This window comes from Mus caroli, chromosome 14 (assembly GCF_900094665.2).
Source record: "Mus caroli chromosome 14, CAROLI_EIJ_v1.1, whole genome shotgun sequence".
Taxonomy (NCBI): Eukaryota; Metazoa; Chordata; class Mammalia; order Rodentia; family Muridae; genus Mus; species Mus caroli.
Window position 1 is genome coordinate 4,632,743 of NC_034583.1, and position 11,662 is coordinate 4,644,404.

Genomic DNA, 11,662 nt, shown 5'->3' on the forward strand with positions numbered 1-11,662 from the left:
GCTCACTACTGTGTCGGCTACTGGTTTCTCTTGTCTCATGAAACTATGTAGTTGCCAATCAGAATAAAGAACGAATTGTAAGTCGCTGATCAGCGTGAGGAATTTCAACACTTTTGGGGGGAGGGTGTTGAGAAAATTTCACTGTGTAGGCCAGGCTAGCTTCAAACTCACAAGAGATCTGCCTGTCTCTGTCTTCTGAACCCTGAGATCCTGGGATGAAGGCACATCCCCTGTCTCTGCTGAGCATTTGAGACAAATCATGCATATAGTTTTTTCTTAATTTTCCTCCTATTACTTAGTTCTTCCCTTGTTTTGCAAGTATGAATTCTGAACTAATTGCTGTTTTAATTACTTTCATTAGGTGATAGATTCCTCTGACTGAGTAGACTAGACATTTTCCACCCCTAAATAGCCAGGATTTGAAACTTCCAGTCTGGAAAATTTAAAGTGAGAAAGAGAAGAACCGTGGTTGTCTTGGCAGCGGAGATCTTGCTAATTACAGCCGTTGTTATCTGTTTAGGATGCAGGCATCAGGGACACAATTACCAGGTCACGTTTGGTAAGGTCTGTGGGGTTGGACTCTGGTGGGTGAGATGTTGTGGTGAGGAACATGGCAGAGCTGTGTGGGGAGCTAGGGTAGCCTTAGGTCCTGTTGCCTTGGTGGCCACCCTAGCTGATTTAAAACAAACAAACAAACAAACAAACAAACAAACAAACAAACAGCAAAACAAAAAACCCCCCTAAAGTGTGGTTTCAAAGGTGTTCTGTCCACAGCGCTGGGAGCACTTTGAAGAGCCCTGGAGTAGTGATGCTCAGGACTGGAGAGAGCCCTGGGACCAGCAAGGCCTGCTTACATCTCTTTGTTCTTGCTGTTGTCTGGGACCATCTCCTTCCCCTTGCCTTCAGTAACTACTGTGGTGGGAAAGTGGCTGCTGCTTCCCTTTCTGCTTTATCTTTGTCAGGCCATGTGCCACCCAGGTGTGTCCGCTGACCACAGGTGGTCACATAGCACTATTGATTAGGTGCCGTCAAGCGTGGAGTGGTTCTCCGTAATGGGGTTACAACGGGATTCAGGGCATGCAGTTTCTTTTTTGTCTTACCTGTTAGTTCGGGAACAGCAGATACAGTCTTTCAGTTCTGGGCACTGAACTCAGAACACACCAGCTAGCTGAACACCAGGTCTTCAACAACCACCATTTTTTTAAGTGTGTGTGAATGTTGGTGTGTTAGTGTAGGTGTGTATGTGCGCTTATGTGTGCACGAGAGAGTGTCCATGGGCCGGAGACAGCTTAGTTGTCATTTTTGGGAACCGTGTCTTTGTCCTTTGACACACTTTGTCTCTCCTTTGCTCCAGGCTCATTGAATAGACTGTGCCAGCTGCTTGGCGAGCCCAGGAACCTGCCTTTGAGCTGGGATTACAAGTAGGTGTAGCCAGCATTCTATATAGGTTCTTGGGATCTGATTCCAGTGGCCATACTGGCTTGTGCCTACTGGCTCTCTGTAGCTCTCATGAGACAGAGTCATGATGTTTAACATGATTCAGCATTGATAGATCAGTGAAATGAGTTTATAAAACAGAAGCAGAGATAGCAACTGCCCTCAACTATGTCAAGATGTATTTAACAGAGTGTAATGGGAATGCAATACAGCGTGACTGGGTTGTGTGAATTGGCTCTGTTTGCATTTATTCAGCTATCACAGGAATTCTCTTAGTAAGAAAGCACATGTTTTATGTTTTAAGCATGACCCTTTAAGGCTCTGAGTCTGTGGCCCCAACATTATCTTGGTTATCTCATTTCTTAACTCTTCTCATGAAATCTATAACTTGGGAACCGAGGAGATGACTTATTTGCTGAGGTGTTTGTTGTGCAAGCATTAGAAACTGAGTTCAGATCCCAGCACCAGCACCAAGCTCCTGGTGACTCTAGAGGTCATCGGGTGGGGCCTGGTGGTGTCAGTATGAGGAGCCCATCGTGGTCAGGACGGCAGGCTCATTGCTTTGTCTGTAACCCTTTGAGTTATGGACTTTGGTCACTGGTGATGAGTTGAAGAGACAGGAACCAAGTGGAGGTGGCTCTGTGGATAGATGGATATCTCAGCCCAGTGTGGGAAACTGAGGTAGAAAAGGGTACATGGGTAAGATTGACTGAAAATCCCTCCTCAGACTGGCATGGGGCAAAAGACCCCCAGTGTCCAGAAATCTATGGAGGAAACTGAGGCACTGGGCAAGAGAGCAAGCAGGCTGCCATCAGAAATGTTCACCTGACACATGCTGCCCTGTGTGTGAAGATTGACTGAGGCCTCTAGTCTCTGTGGAGTCTCTTGGCTCTCGATTCATTGGTCTGCAATTTGGTTTCTGATTGGATGGGAATAGCCAGGAGTGTGTGACTATCTCCTCAGCATAGGAAACATGGGCATTTGTTTTTTCTTGAAGTAGAATTCTGTTCCTAATTGATGAAAATGTTCTTTTCCAGAGCGTTTCAGCTACATCTTAACTGTTTTCACTGCTCCTCAACAATAGGAAGCTATTTCCCCAGATTTACATTTGTAAATATAGCGACACAAAGACAATTTTTAAACAAGTAATAAAGTTGTTTATCACTGTATTGCTTGCTTTTTTTGTTCACTTATAAGTTTAAAAGAAAACCACTTTATTTACTTCATATATTAGCACAGTCCTTTTAATAGTGGTGTAGTATTCCGATGTTGAAAATCTACCCTGCTTCAAGTCACAAACGTTCTTGTGTGCTTCTCCTTGAGTGCACATTTGCCAATATCTGCTTCAAGTAGAAACGGAATGTTGGCTTTATCTGGGTCTTGGATAACCTAGGCCGTGACTCAGATTTCCCTGAGTTGTCTGAGCTTTCGGCCATTGATTTCTTCCCTGTGTTCTTCTTCCATCCTTTCACTCTGACATCGATGATGGTGCAGGGCTGTGTGTGCATGTGTGTGTGTGTGAGAGAGAGTGTGTGTGAGGGGTTGTTGTAAGACAGCCTGTACTTAAACTAGGTACTTACGCTAGGTGAGCCCTCTGCCTCTGAGCTCCATTCCAGTCCCTTGAGAGGGCCTGTGGAGAGAAAGCCTGTTCTGCAGAGCCCAGATACATCTCGCATACTGAATCGCCTGCAGTGTGCTGCTGTTCCTCCTGTGGTGGTGGCTTGACAGAAAAGGTGTCATGCACAGAGTCAGGACAAGTCTGGGCAGATGTGCTTCTCTGCAGTTTTCCCCATCAGTCCCCACTGAGACCCCTCAGGCCTGTGTCAGCCCAGGGATCAACATTGCCTTTGTTTGTCAGCTTAGGGGTGGGGGAAGGGGGAGAGAGAGAGAGAGAGAGAGAGAGAGAGAGAGAGAGAGAGAGAGAGAGAGAGAGAGAGAAAGACTGGGGGTGGGGTGGGGGGAGGAAGGCATGGAGAACTCTGGAAGTCTGTCCCTTCTATCAGGTGTGTGCCCAGCTCCCCCTTCGCTAAAGTGCGCCCGATTTCAGGAATTTGAGATGAATGAAGGTTTCATCATAAACACTTCCCTTTACTCAGCATCTCTGTTCTCCTCATTTCCGTCCTGATGAAGGCATTCTTAATGAGGAGGGGATTAGGAAGGAGGGCAGTGGTCAGGAAAACCGAAGAAAACAGAGAGCAGTGCTGTCGAGCCGCATACATGAATAGCTAGCTGGGCCTCATCAGGACCTCCAAGGCAAAGGAAAGACCCAGAGTTTTGCGTATTGTCACGGCTTCTCTTTCTCCCTTAAGATTTTAGAGCTTTGTCAGCAATGACAGAAGACAGACAGCTGTGTTTAAAAACTAAGACGGCATCCCAGGGTGTTCACTGTGGCTTGGAGTGAATACGTATTGATTGTTAGAGTTATTTTTCAAAATGCCGTTTAAAATGCAGAGTTAAGTACTAAGTCAGTATGTTTCTTGTGCGTGCATGCATGCATGCGTGCGTGTGTTTGTAGGCCAGAGTTTGACTTTGGGTCTCACAGATCACTTAAACTGGCTGGCCAACAAAGCCCTGGGACCCACTTTCCTCTTGGTCCCCAGCACTAGGAGGTGCGGACACACCTGGCTTTTAAGTGGGTGTTGGGACACAGAAGGTAGTTCCTCGTGCTTGCTCAGCAGCTCAAACATGGATAAGGGAGTAGCTAACCTGTCCTCAAGTGATTAGATAAATGAGCTAGTATTTGAAAGCATCATGGTTGTGCAAATCATGTTCTAAACTCTGAGTGGAAGAAGAAGCTTAAACGGGAAGCATCGATAGGTGGGTTACAACCCAGAGTCCTGCACCTCTCCTGTGCAGGCACACTGGGACTTGTTACTTATAAAGACATTTATTTCTTCATTCGGAGACGACTGTGAATTGAGCTGTTGGCTGAGGTAACCTCAGGCAAGTAAGGCACGCCTTTGCTGTACCTCTGGGATCCCAGGAGTCCACACAGGACTGGCAGAGTTCTCACGTGGAGGTTGTTTATAGGACAGGACCAACTTCAGAAGCTGGTAACTGCCCTCACCCACCGTAATTCATGAATCGCTGAACGCTTGCTTACCCTCCCCCCACCCCCAGATGCTGGTGTTTGGTGTTGATTAGGTAAGAGTTAAGTAGGGGCTCCGTGCCACTTTCTCTGGGCCAGGGAGCTGCGCCGGTTGGGTTGTGGGGTAGGGTGGCTCTGAATAGCATTTTGCTTGGCCGTGATTTACACTCTGCTAATAATCTAGATGCCTTGCTTTCAGGCTAGCTCTTATCAATAAAGCATGGCAGGGCAGGCTGCCAGTGTGCTTAGGGAAATAGTTTACAGGAAGAGACACAATGTTGCAACAAAATGGCCTGATCTAAGCAGAGCCAGGTCTGAAATCCCCAGGGAATGGTCACAATTAGCTCACCTTTTAAAAGAAAAGCCATCCTTAGTCTGCTGTGGGAAAATGAAGGCACCTTTTCTTAATCCAGGTTAAAAGGGAGAGAGCCTGTCTGTGTACAGATGTTTTTCATTTAGTCAAAACACAGATGACGTCTGCTTTTCAGTTTGCATCTGGATCTGCTGCATGCACCTGCATACCGAGTGCAACAGTAACATCTCCTCTATAGACAGACACACCAGGATTCCCGGCTGCTTTTGTGCTGTGCTTGCTGGAGTCACCTGCTAGTGAGGAGTTTGCTTCCTTAATGGGCAGCAGAGTCCTTTAAAGAGATTCATAAGTCCCCGCCTTCTGCAAAAGGAGAAAGCTGATCATAAGGAGCTGTACAAAGAAGTTACCTAGACATGTTACTGTGGGATTTCCCAATCCTGTCTCTTATATTTATTCCCCAAGTTTGGACATTGAGAACAATGTATGGCAACAGTTTCCTGATTCTAAGGAAGAAACTGGATGCTAGAACTTGGGCAAAGGAGAAATTCTTTGGTTACCCGAGATGATAGTAGACACACACACACACATACCCTCTCTCTAGCTCTCTTTCTTTTTTCTCACACACTCCCTTTCTCTCATTCTCTCTTCTCTCACCCTATCATCACCCCCAACAGGGTCTTACTATGTAGCCCTGCCTGGCCTGGAACTAGTTAAGTAGACCATACTGGCTTTGAGCTCATAGAGATCTGTTTGCTTTTGCCTTTTGAGTGGCAAGCAAAGATTAAAGGTGTACTCCAACATTTACAAGTTTGGTTTGGTTTTTAATTACATTGTTTATTTTATAGGGGTAGGGAGGATCGACCATGGCTGAAATTAACATTTCTGTACACAAGTGGCTTTGTGTACAGTTTTACAGCTTTATAGAGTCTTAGTTTTACAGCTTTGTGTAACTGGTTTGTATAATTGATAAGAAATTTATTAACATTTACATCACAGTCAAAACTTAGATAACTTTATGCAGGATTTCTTTATGTTTTCTTCTCAACAAATAAAGCTTGAAGAAACCACTGATAAAACATTAGCATCACTGTATTTTTAATGAAGACATGGAAAATACCTTGATTTTACCTATTTGTTTTCCTTAAAAATTTATTTTTATGTGCTTGTCTATGTGTATCATGTTCATGCAGTGTCTTGAGGAGGCCAGAAGAGGGCATCAGAGATTCCCCTGGAACTGGAGTGGCAGATGGTTCTGAGCTGCCACATGGCTGCTGGGAACCTATTATGGGTCCTCCCTCTGCAGGAGCAGTGCTCTTAACTGCCCAGTTCTTTCTTCAGCCCCCAAGAGCATTGTAAAAAAGGAAGCTATGCAGTCCTCATTTACTTTACCTGTGTCCTGTTCTGGAGAAACAAAACAAAACCAAACACCTCTGGGTAGGAAGACAGTTAATTTTAGAGAAAAATGTGATTGTTCACAGTTAGTAATTGGTTTTAGTAATGGGGAATGGATTCTGAGATGGGAGGAATGGGAAGTATGATATGAATTTCCTGAGAATCAATACAAATGTAATAAAAAAATGTTGTGTTGAAAAAAAGTTGGAAAATGTGCACTTTAAAATTGATTTTTTTAGCTGGGCAGTGGTGTCGCACAACTTTAATCCTAGCACTTGGGAGGCAGAGGCAGGTGGATTTCTGAGTTCGAGGCCAGCCTGGTGTACAGAGTGAGTTCCAGGACAGCCAGGGCTACACAGAGAAACCCTCTTTTTAAAAAAAAAAAAAAAAAAAAAATTTTTTTTTTTTTTTTTTTTTTTTTAAGGGCCAGGCATGGTAGTGCTCATCTTTAATTCCAGTACCCAGCAGAGGCAGGTGGATCTCTGTGAGTTCGAGGCCTGCGTCTAAGTCTCAGGGTCACCAGACTATCGCCCAGGAAGTTAGGTGTGACAATCATATATAGTGAAGATGCAGGCAACAGTGTGCATTTCTTTGGTGGATTAGTGTGAAGCCAGGGCCTTCATAGCAGTACATCATTCTGGTGTGGCAGAAACAACAGACGTTATCTCACTGTTCTGAAACAATACAAATGTATTATCTTGATTCAACAAAATGTATTCTCTCACTCTTCTGAGATCAAGGGATGGGTGGGGCTGGTTGCTTCTGTGGAATGCTTGTCTTAGCCTCCAGGACGTTATAGGCTACCTTTGCTGGCAGAACTATCTCCATGTTTGCCTTCATGGCTGTGCGCGTGTCCCCCACATTTCCACATTTTATAAGAATACCAATCATCTTGGCTTCAGGTCATCTCAACTCAATTCAGTCTGCTTGCAGTTATTTGAGGTCATAGGTCACAGGATGTTTTGGGGGACACATCCATCATGAACACAAGTTACTAGCTTTGTGTCTCTAGACTTTCTAATAATATTGGCCTCAACCAGGCAACCTACACGCTCAAAATTAGCAGCGCTCTGCTGTGTGGTGGAGCCTCTCAGTGCTCCATTCCTCGCATTCTTCACCACAGCAAACACATGCATTCGCGTTCCTAATGGCTGTAGCGGTCTCATTACTACAATAGAAGGAAGCAAACCTGAGACAAACGGACACACTGCACAATCTTCTGCTCGTCTTCTTCTTCTGGGTCTCCAAAGCATAGTGAGCATAATCTCCAGTCCCAAGCAGGGAGACTCGGATTTCAATCAAGCTCAGCGGGAGGCAATTACAACAACATTCAGGATGTTATCACAGAAAATAGACTGCATGTTTAGGGCAATTCAAAGGATTCGTCATTGGTAATTTGGACAGGCTGACACTATACGTGAGTTGTGGCCACAAACTGGCTGTGTACCTAAGGACCATATTAAACTTCTGATTCGTCTGTTTCTTCCTTTCTCATGCTGGGATTACAAGGGTGCACCACCATGCCCACTTTATGTGGTAAGGGGGTCTGACCAAGGGCTTCCTCCATGGTAGACAAACACTACCAATTGAGGATATCTCCAAGCCGGAGCTAGGCACTGACTATGACTTAATATTCTTACTGTAGTTTGATGATGCTGTGTTTTTTTGTTTTAAAAGTCCATATAGTAGATGTCTTTAATATTGTATTTGGTAGTAGAACCCATTTTGTGATTAAAATTGTACTGGATACTGTAAGAATCAAAAGCCTTAAAAAGGATCATTGCTAATCAAATCAGACTTCTGATCCATGCAATCTTCTTCTATGAGCTGATTTATCCATAACAGTCAGGGAAGTCAGAGAAACCATGGCATGAAAGTGTATGTGTGCTTCCTGTGGTGTGGATTTTAACACCTAGGAAAAAAGTGACAAAAACCAACGGATAATACCTGGAGGATGGAACTAAGTGTCAGGGAGAAGTGAGGGATAAGGGAAACTGGGAGTGATTGGAGGCAGGGCTTTGGCAGGTAGGGTTGTCATCTTCTTTTAAATGGGTCTCTCTGAAGTCAGTTTGTAAAAGTACCTTTTGTTTGCCTGATGTAATTGTCATTTCCGAGGTTTATTGTCTCTAACCTAGGTCTAGTCCTGGAAGCTTCTGGCCTCTGTACAATCTTATCTAGGCCTAGAAGATTTTCAGCCTGTGAGACTTACTGCTGAATAAGCTTACCTTTTTTTGTTCTTTCTGAGCTCTGGCTGGCTGGTTCATTTTAGTGGTTCTGCTTTAAACTCTTTTTCCAAGCTGACTGATTCAGTCTGGCTCTTTTCTGTTCTTCTGAAATGCTCTGCTTGGCCTCATACTAACTTGGCAATATGTTTCAATCTCCTGACTTCTTCATACTCTGGCTTGTTCTGTCTTTACCTATGTCTAGCTTGTTCTCTGCAAACTGTCTCTGTACAACTGTCCCAGTAAAACTGACTCCTCTTCTCTTTCTGCACTGCCCCTTAAGTAGTTTTCCTTTCCTCTCCTCTTGAGAGTTGGCCGTATCCTATCTTGTCAAATCTTTCTCTGATTCATCACTTTGTCTGCCACTCAATTAGACATCACTTCCAAACATGGTGCTTCCTTCTACAAACTAACTTTATTTTAATTGTTTGGGATTGAAGATAGGTACTAAGGATGTGACTGTATTCCATCTAGAGGGCTGAGCCACACCACAACTAGAAACAATTTTTCTTTTCAGTAGGTAACACAATCTTGGGGATCAAACACTCTGCAACATCAGCTGGCGTTGAACATTTAAAGCAGGGAAGGCAAGCCGGTGGTGGTGTGGAGCAGATGCCTCATTTTCAGGTCTGTCCTCCTCTTAGAGATTGTCTGGAGGTGGCTTAGCCCATGAAGTGCTTGTTACTCAACCATGATAACCGAGCCCTGTAACCAGGCTGCCATGACCCATAATCCCATGGCTGTGAAGGCAGAGACAGGCAGATCCCTGGGGCTCACTTGCCAGCCAGCCAGCTAGCCAGCCTTCTTGGTGAGTTGCAGGTTAGTGAATGACTGTCTCAGACAACAAGGTAGACATCCACATGTGCACACATGTGTGTACCCTCTCTTGTTCACGCATGAGACCAAGGCCCAGATCACTAGGAAATAGTGGTAGAATGGGAGGCTGTCTTGGCTTTGGGATGCCACTTACTGATTTGTGGTGCTGGAGTCTTGTAGGCTGTTTTTGAAGTCATTTTCCAGCCTGTGGTCAGACTGTGCCTGCCAAAAGACTCACTTGGGTCTCCAGGGTGCCTAGCTCATGGTCATTGGTCACTGAGCATGTGCTAGTAGAGTAAGAAGGTTACAATAATACCCCCCCCCCCACTTTATAGTTAGAAAGAAGCTCAGATGCCCCAGAAATAGTTGGGAACACAGTCCTTAGCAGCATAAGACCCACTTCCTCAGGGGACCCCACCAGTCACATAGCCCATTCTTCTGAAGCCAGGTAAAGCACAAGCTGCCTTGTGCAAAAACAGGCTTCTAATTCTCTCTGTGGGTCACACTAAACAGTCCCTTGTTCATCCAAGACAGGGAAATTGATTTCAAATTACTCCCATATTGGTAAAAAAACTCCAACTGCCACGCACGCTTTATGGAATGAGCGAGAAAGTAGGCCCATGGTTTCAGCTGCAGTAAAACTGGTTTAATTAATTGAGCACTGTCTGTCACTGTCACGCAGCTGCTGTGTTCTGCTTCTACATGAGGCTAGGTTGGAATACCATGCCACGGCTAGGAAGACAGCAAACAATGTCGGTCTGCTATGGGGGGGATAGTGGACATGGTCAAGCCCTGGTCTGCACAGGGGCTGGGTTTTCAGGTCATGTTCTAGGGCCTGGAGGTATTGGGATTGCAGAGTATGCTTTGAGCTTCCCTTCTGCTCTTTGCCTATTTCATGGGTCACTGCCTGTGCCCATGAGAGCAGTTTGTTGCATATTCAGGAATTTGAAAGCTGGTCTACAGTAAAAATACAGAATTGTGTAAAGTTTCAATTGCCATATATTTAAGAAGTAATAAATACCCCAAGTTCATCATAAATCTCACTACATCTGACTGTCTTTGTTCTGGAGGCTATGCCTGTGGCATGCCATGGTACACACCCTCTCAGAATACCACCTGCTCTTGGCATGCTTGTTTTTGTGTGTATCTCTTCTGAGGCACTCTTCGCAGTTGGTTTCTCACTTGAGGATGAGGACTTGGTGTCACTCATTGTCTTAGTCAGTGTTTCTATTCCTGCACAAACATCATGACCAAGAAGCAGTTGGGGAGGAAAGGGTTTATTCAGCTTACATTTCCACATTGCTGTTCATCACTGAAAGAAGTCAGGACTGGAACTCAAGCAGGTCAGGAAGCAGGAGCTGATGCAGAGTCCATGGAGGGTTGTTCTTTACTGGCTTGCTCAGCCTGCTCTCTTACAGAACCCAAGACTACCAGCCCAGAGATGGTCCCACCCACCAGGGGCCTTTCCCCCTTGATCACTAATTGAGAAAATGCCTTACAGTTGGATCTCGTGGAGCATCTCCTCAAATGAAGCTCCTTTCTCTGTGATAACTCCAGCTGTGTCAAGTTGACACATAACTAGCCAGTACACTCATCAAAGTAGATGAGTTAAGGGTACATCTTCCTCACCTCTCCATGTCACTGTGACCAACACACCCAGCACAGACAGGCTGGCCAGAGGTTTATTTGGACTCAGGATTATGGGTGGCTCAGTTGACTGTCGTCATCCTTCACTTGAGCAGGACATTATCACAACAGAGGAGAGTTACTCTTTCAAGGCTGACCAGGAAGCAGAGAGACCAGGCATAATGGTCTCTTTGATTCACTGCATTGACAGCCCTTCCTCACTGGCCTGTTTCCACAACCTTCCAAAACAGTACCCTGTGCTAGAGACCTAGAGTTCAGAACATAGCCCATGGAAGCAGTTTGCATTTAACCCTTAGCAGGGCCCAGCCCATTCCAGGGCCTCTTTTTCTTGAGCATTTGTATTCGCAATCACCTCGTCATTGTGCCATTCTGAGATGTTGGGGTAACAGAGTTTACATGTCTTTTACAGGGAGGACAAAGTTCAATTCTTAACATCACTCAGTGCTTTCAAGCTTCCTACTGGGGCTACTTTCTTGTATGATAACAACTCGCATAATAAAAGTAGGCATCAGAGCTCCTGTGTGCAGTAATCCAGTTCCTGTGTGCAGTAGTCCAGTCATTGTGTGCAGTAGTCCAGTCCCTGTGTGCAGTAGTCCAGTCCCTGTGTGCAGTAGTCCGGTCCCTGTGTGTGTGCAGTAGTCTGGTCCCTGTGTGTGTGCAGTAGTCCGGTCCCTGTGTGCAGTAGTCCGGTCCCTGTGTGCAGTAGTTCGGTCCCTGTGTGCAGTAGTCCAGTCCCTGTGTGCAGTA

At 45.2% G+C, this 11,662-nt stretch overlaps 1 protein-coding gene across 3 annotated transcripts in view; it reads left to right on the plus strand.

Annotated features, from left to right (window-relative positions):
- The window catches only part of Ptprg (protein tyrosine phosphatase receptor type G), a 681,254-nt gene that overhangs the window by 20,588 nt on the left and 649,004 nt on the right, over window positions 1–11,662 (plus strand). Inside the window, exon 1 of one of the 3 annotated variants that reach the window (XM_029468960.1) lies at window positions 9,022–9,079. The exons of the other annotated variants lie outside the window; for them this stretch is intronic. The gene's annotated coding sequence lies outside the window, so the exon portion shown is untranslated. Of the gene's footprint in view, window positions 1–9,021; window positions 9,080–11,662 lie in introns of those variants that run through there. 3 annotated transcript variants of the gene reach the window in all.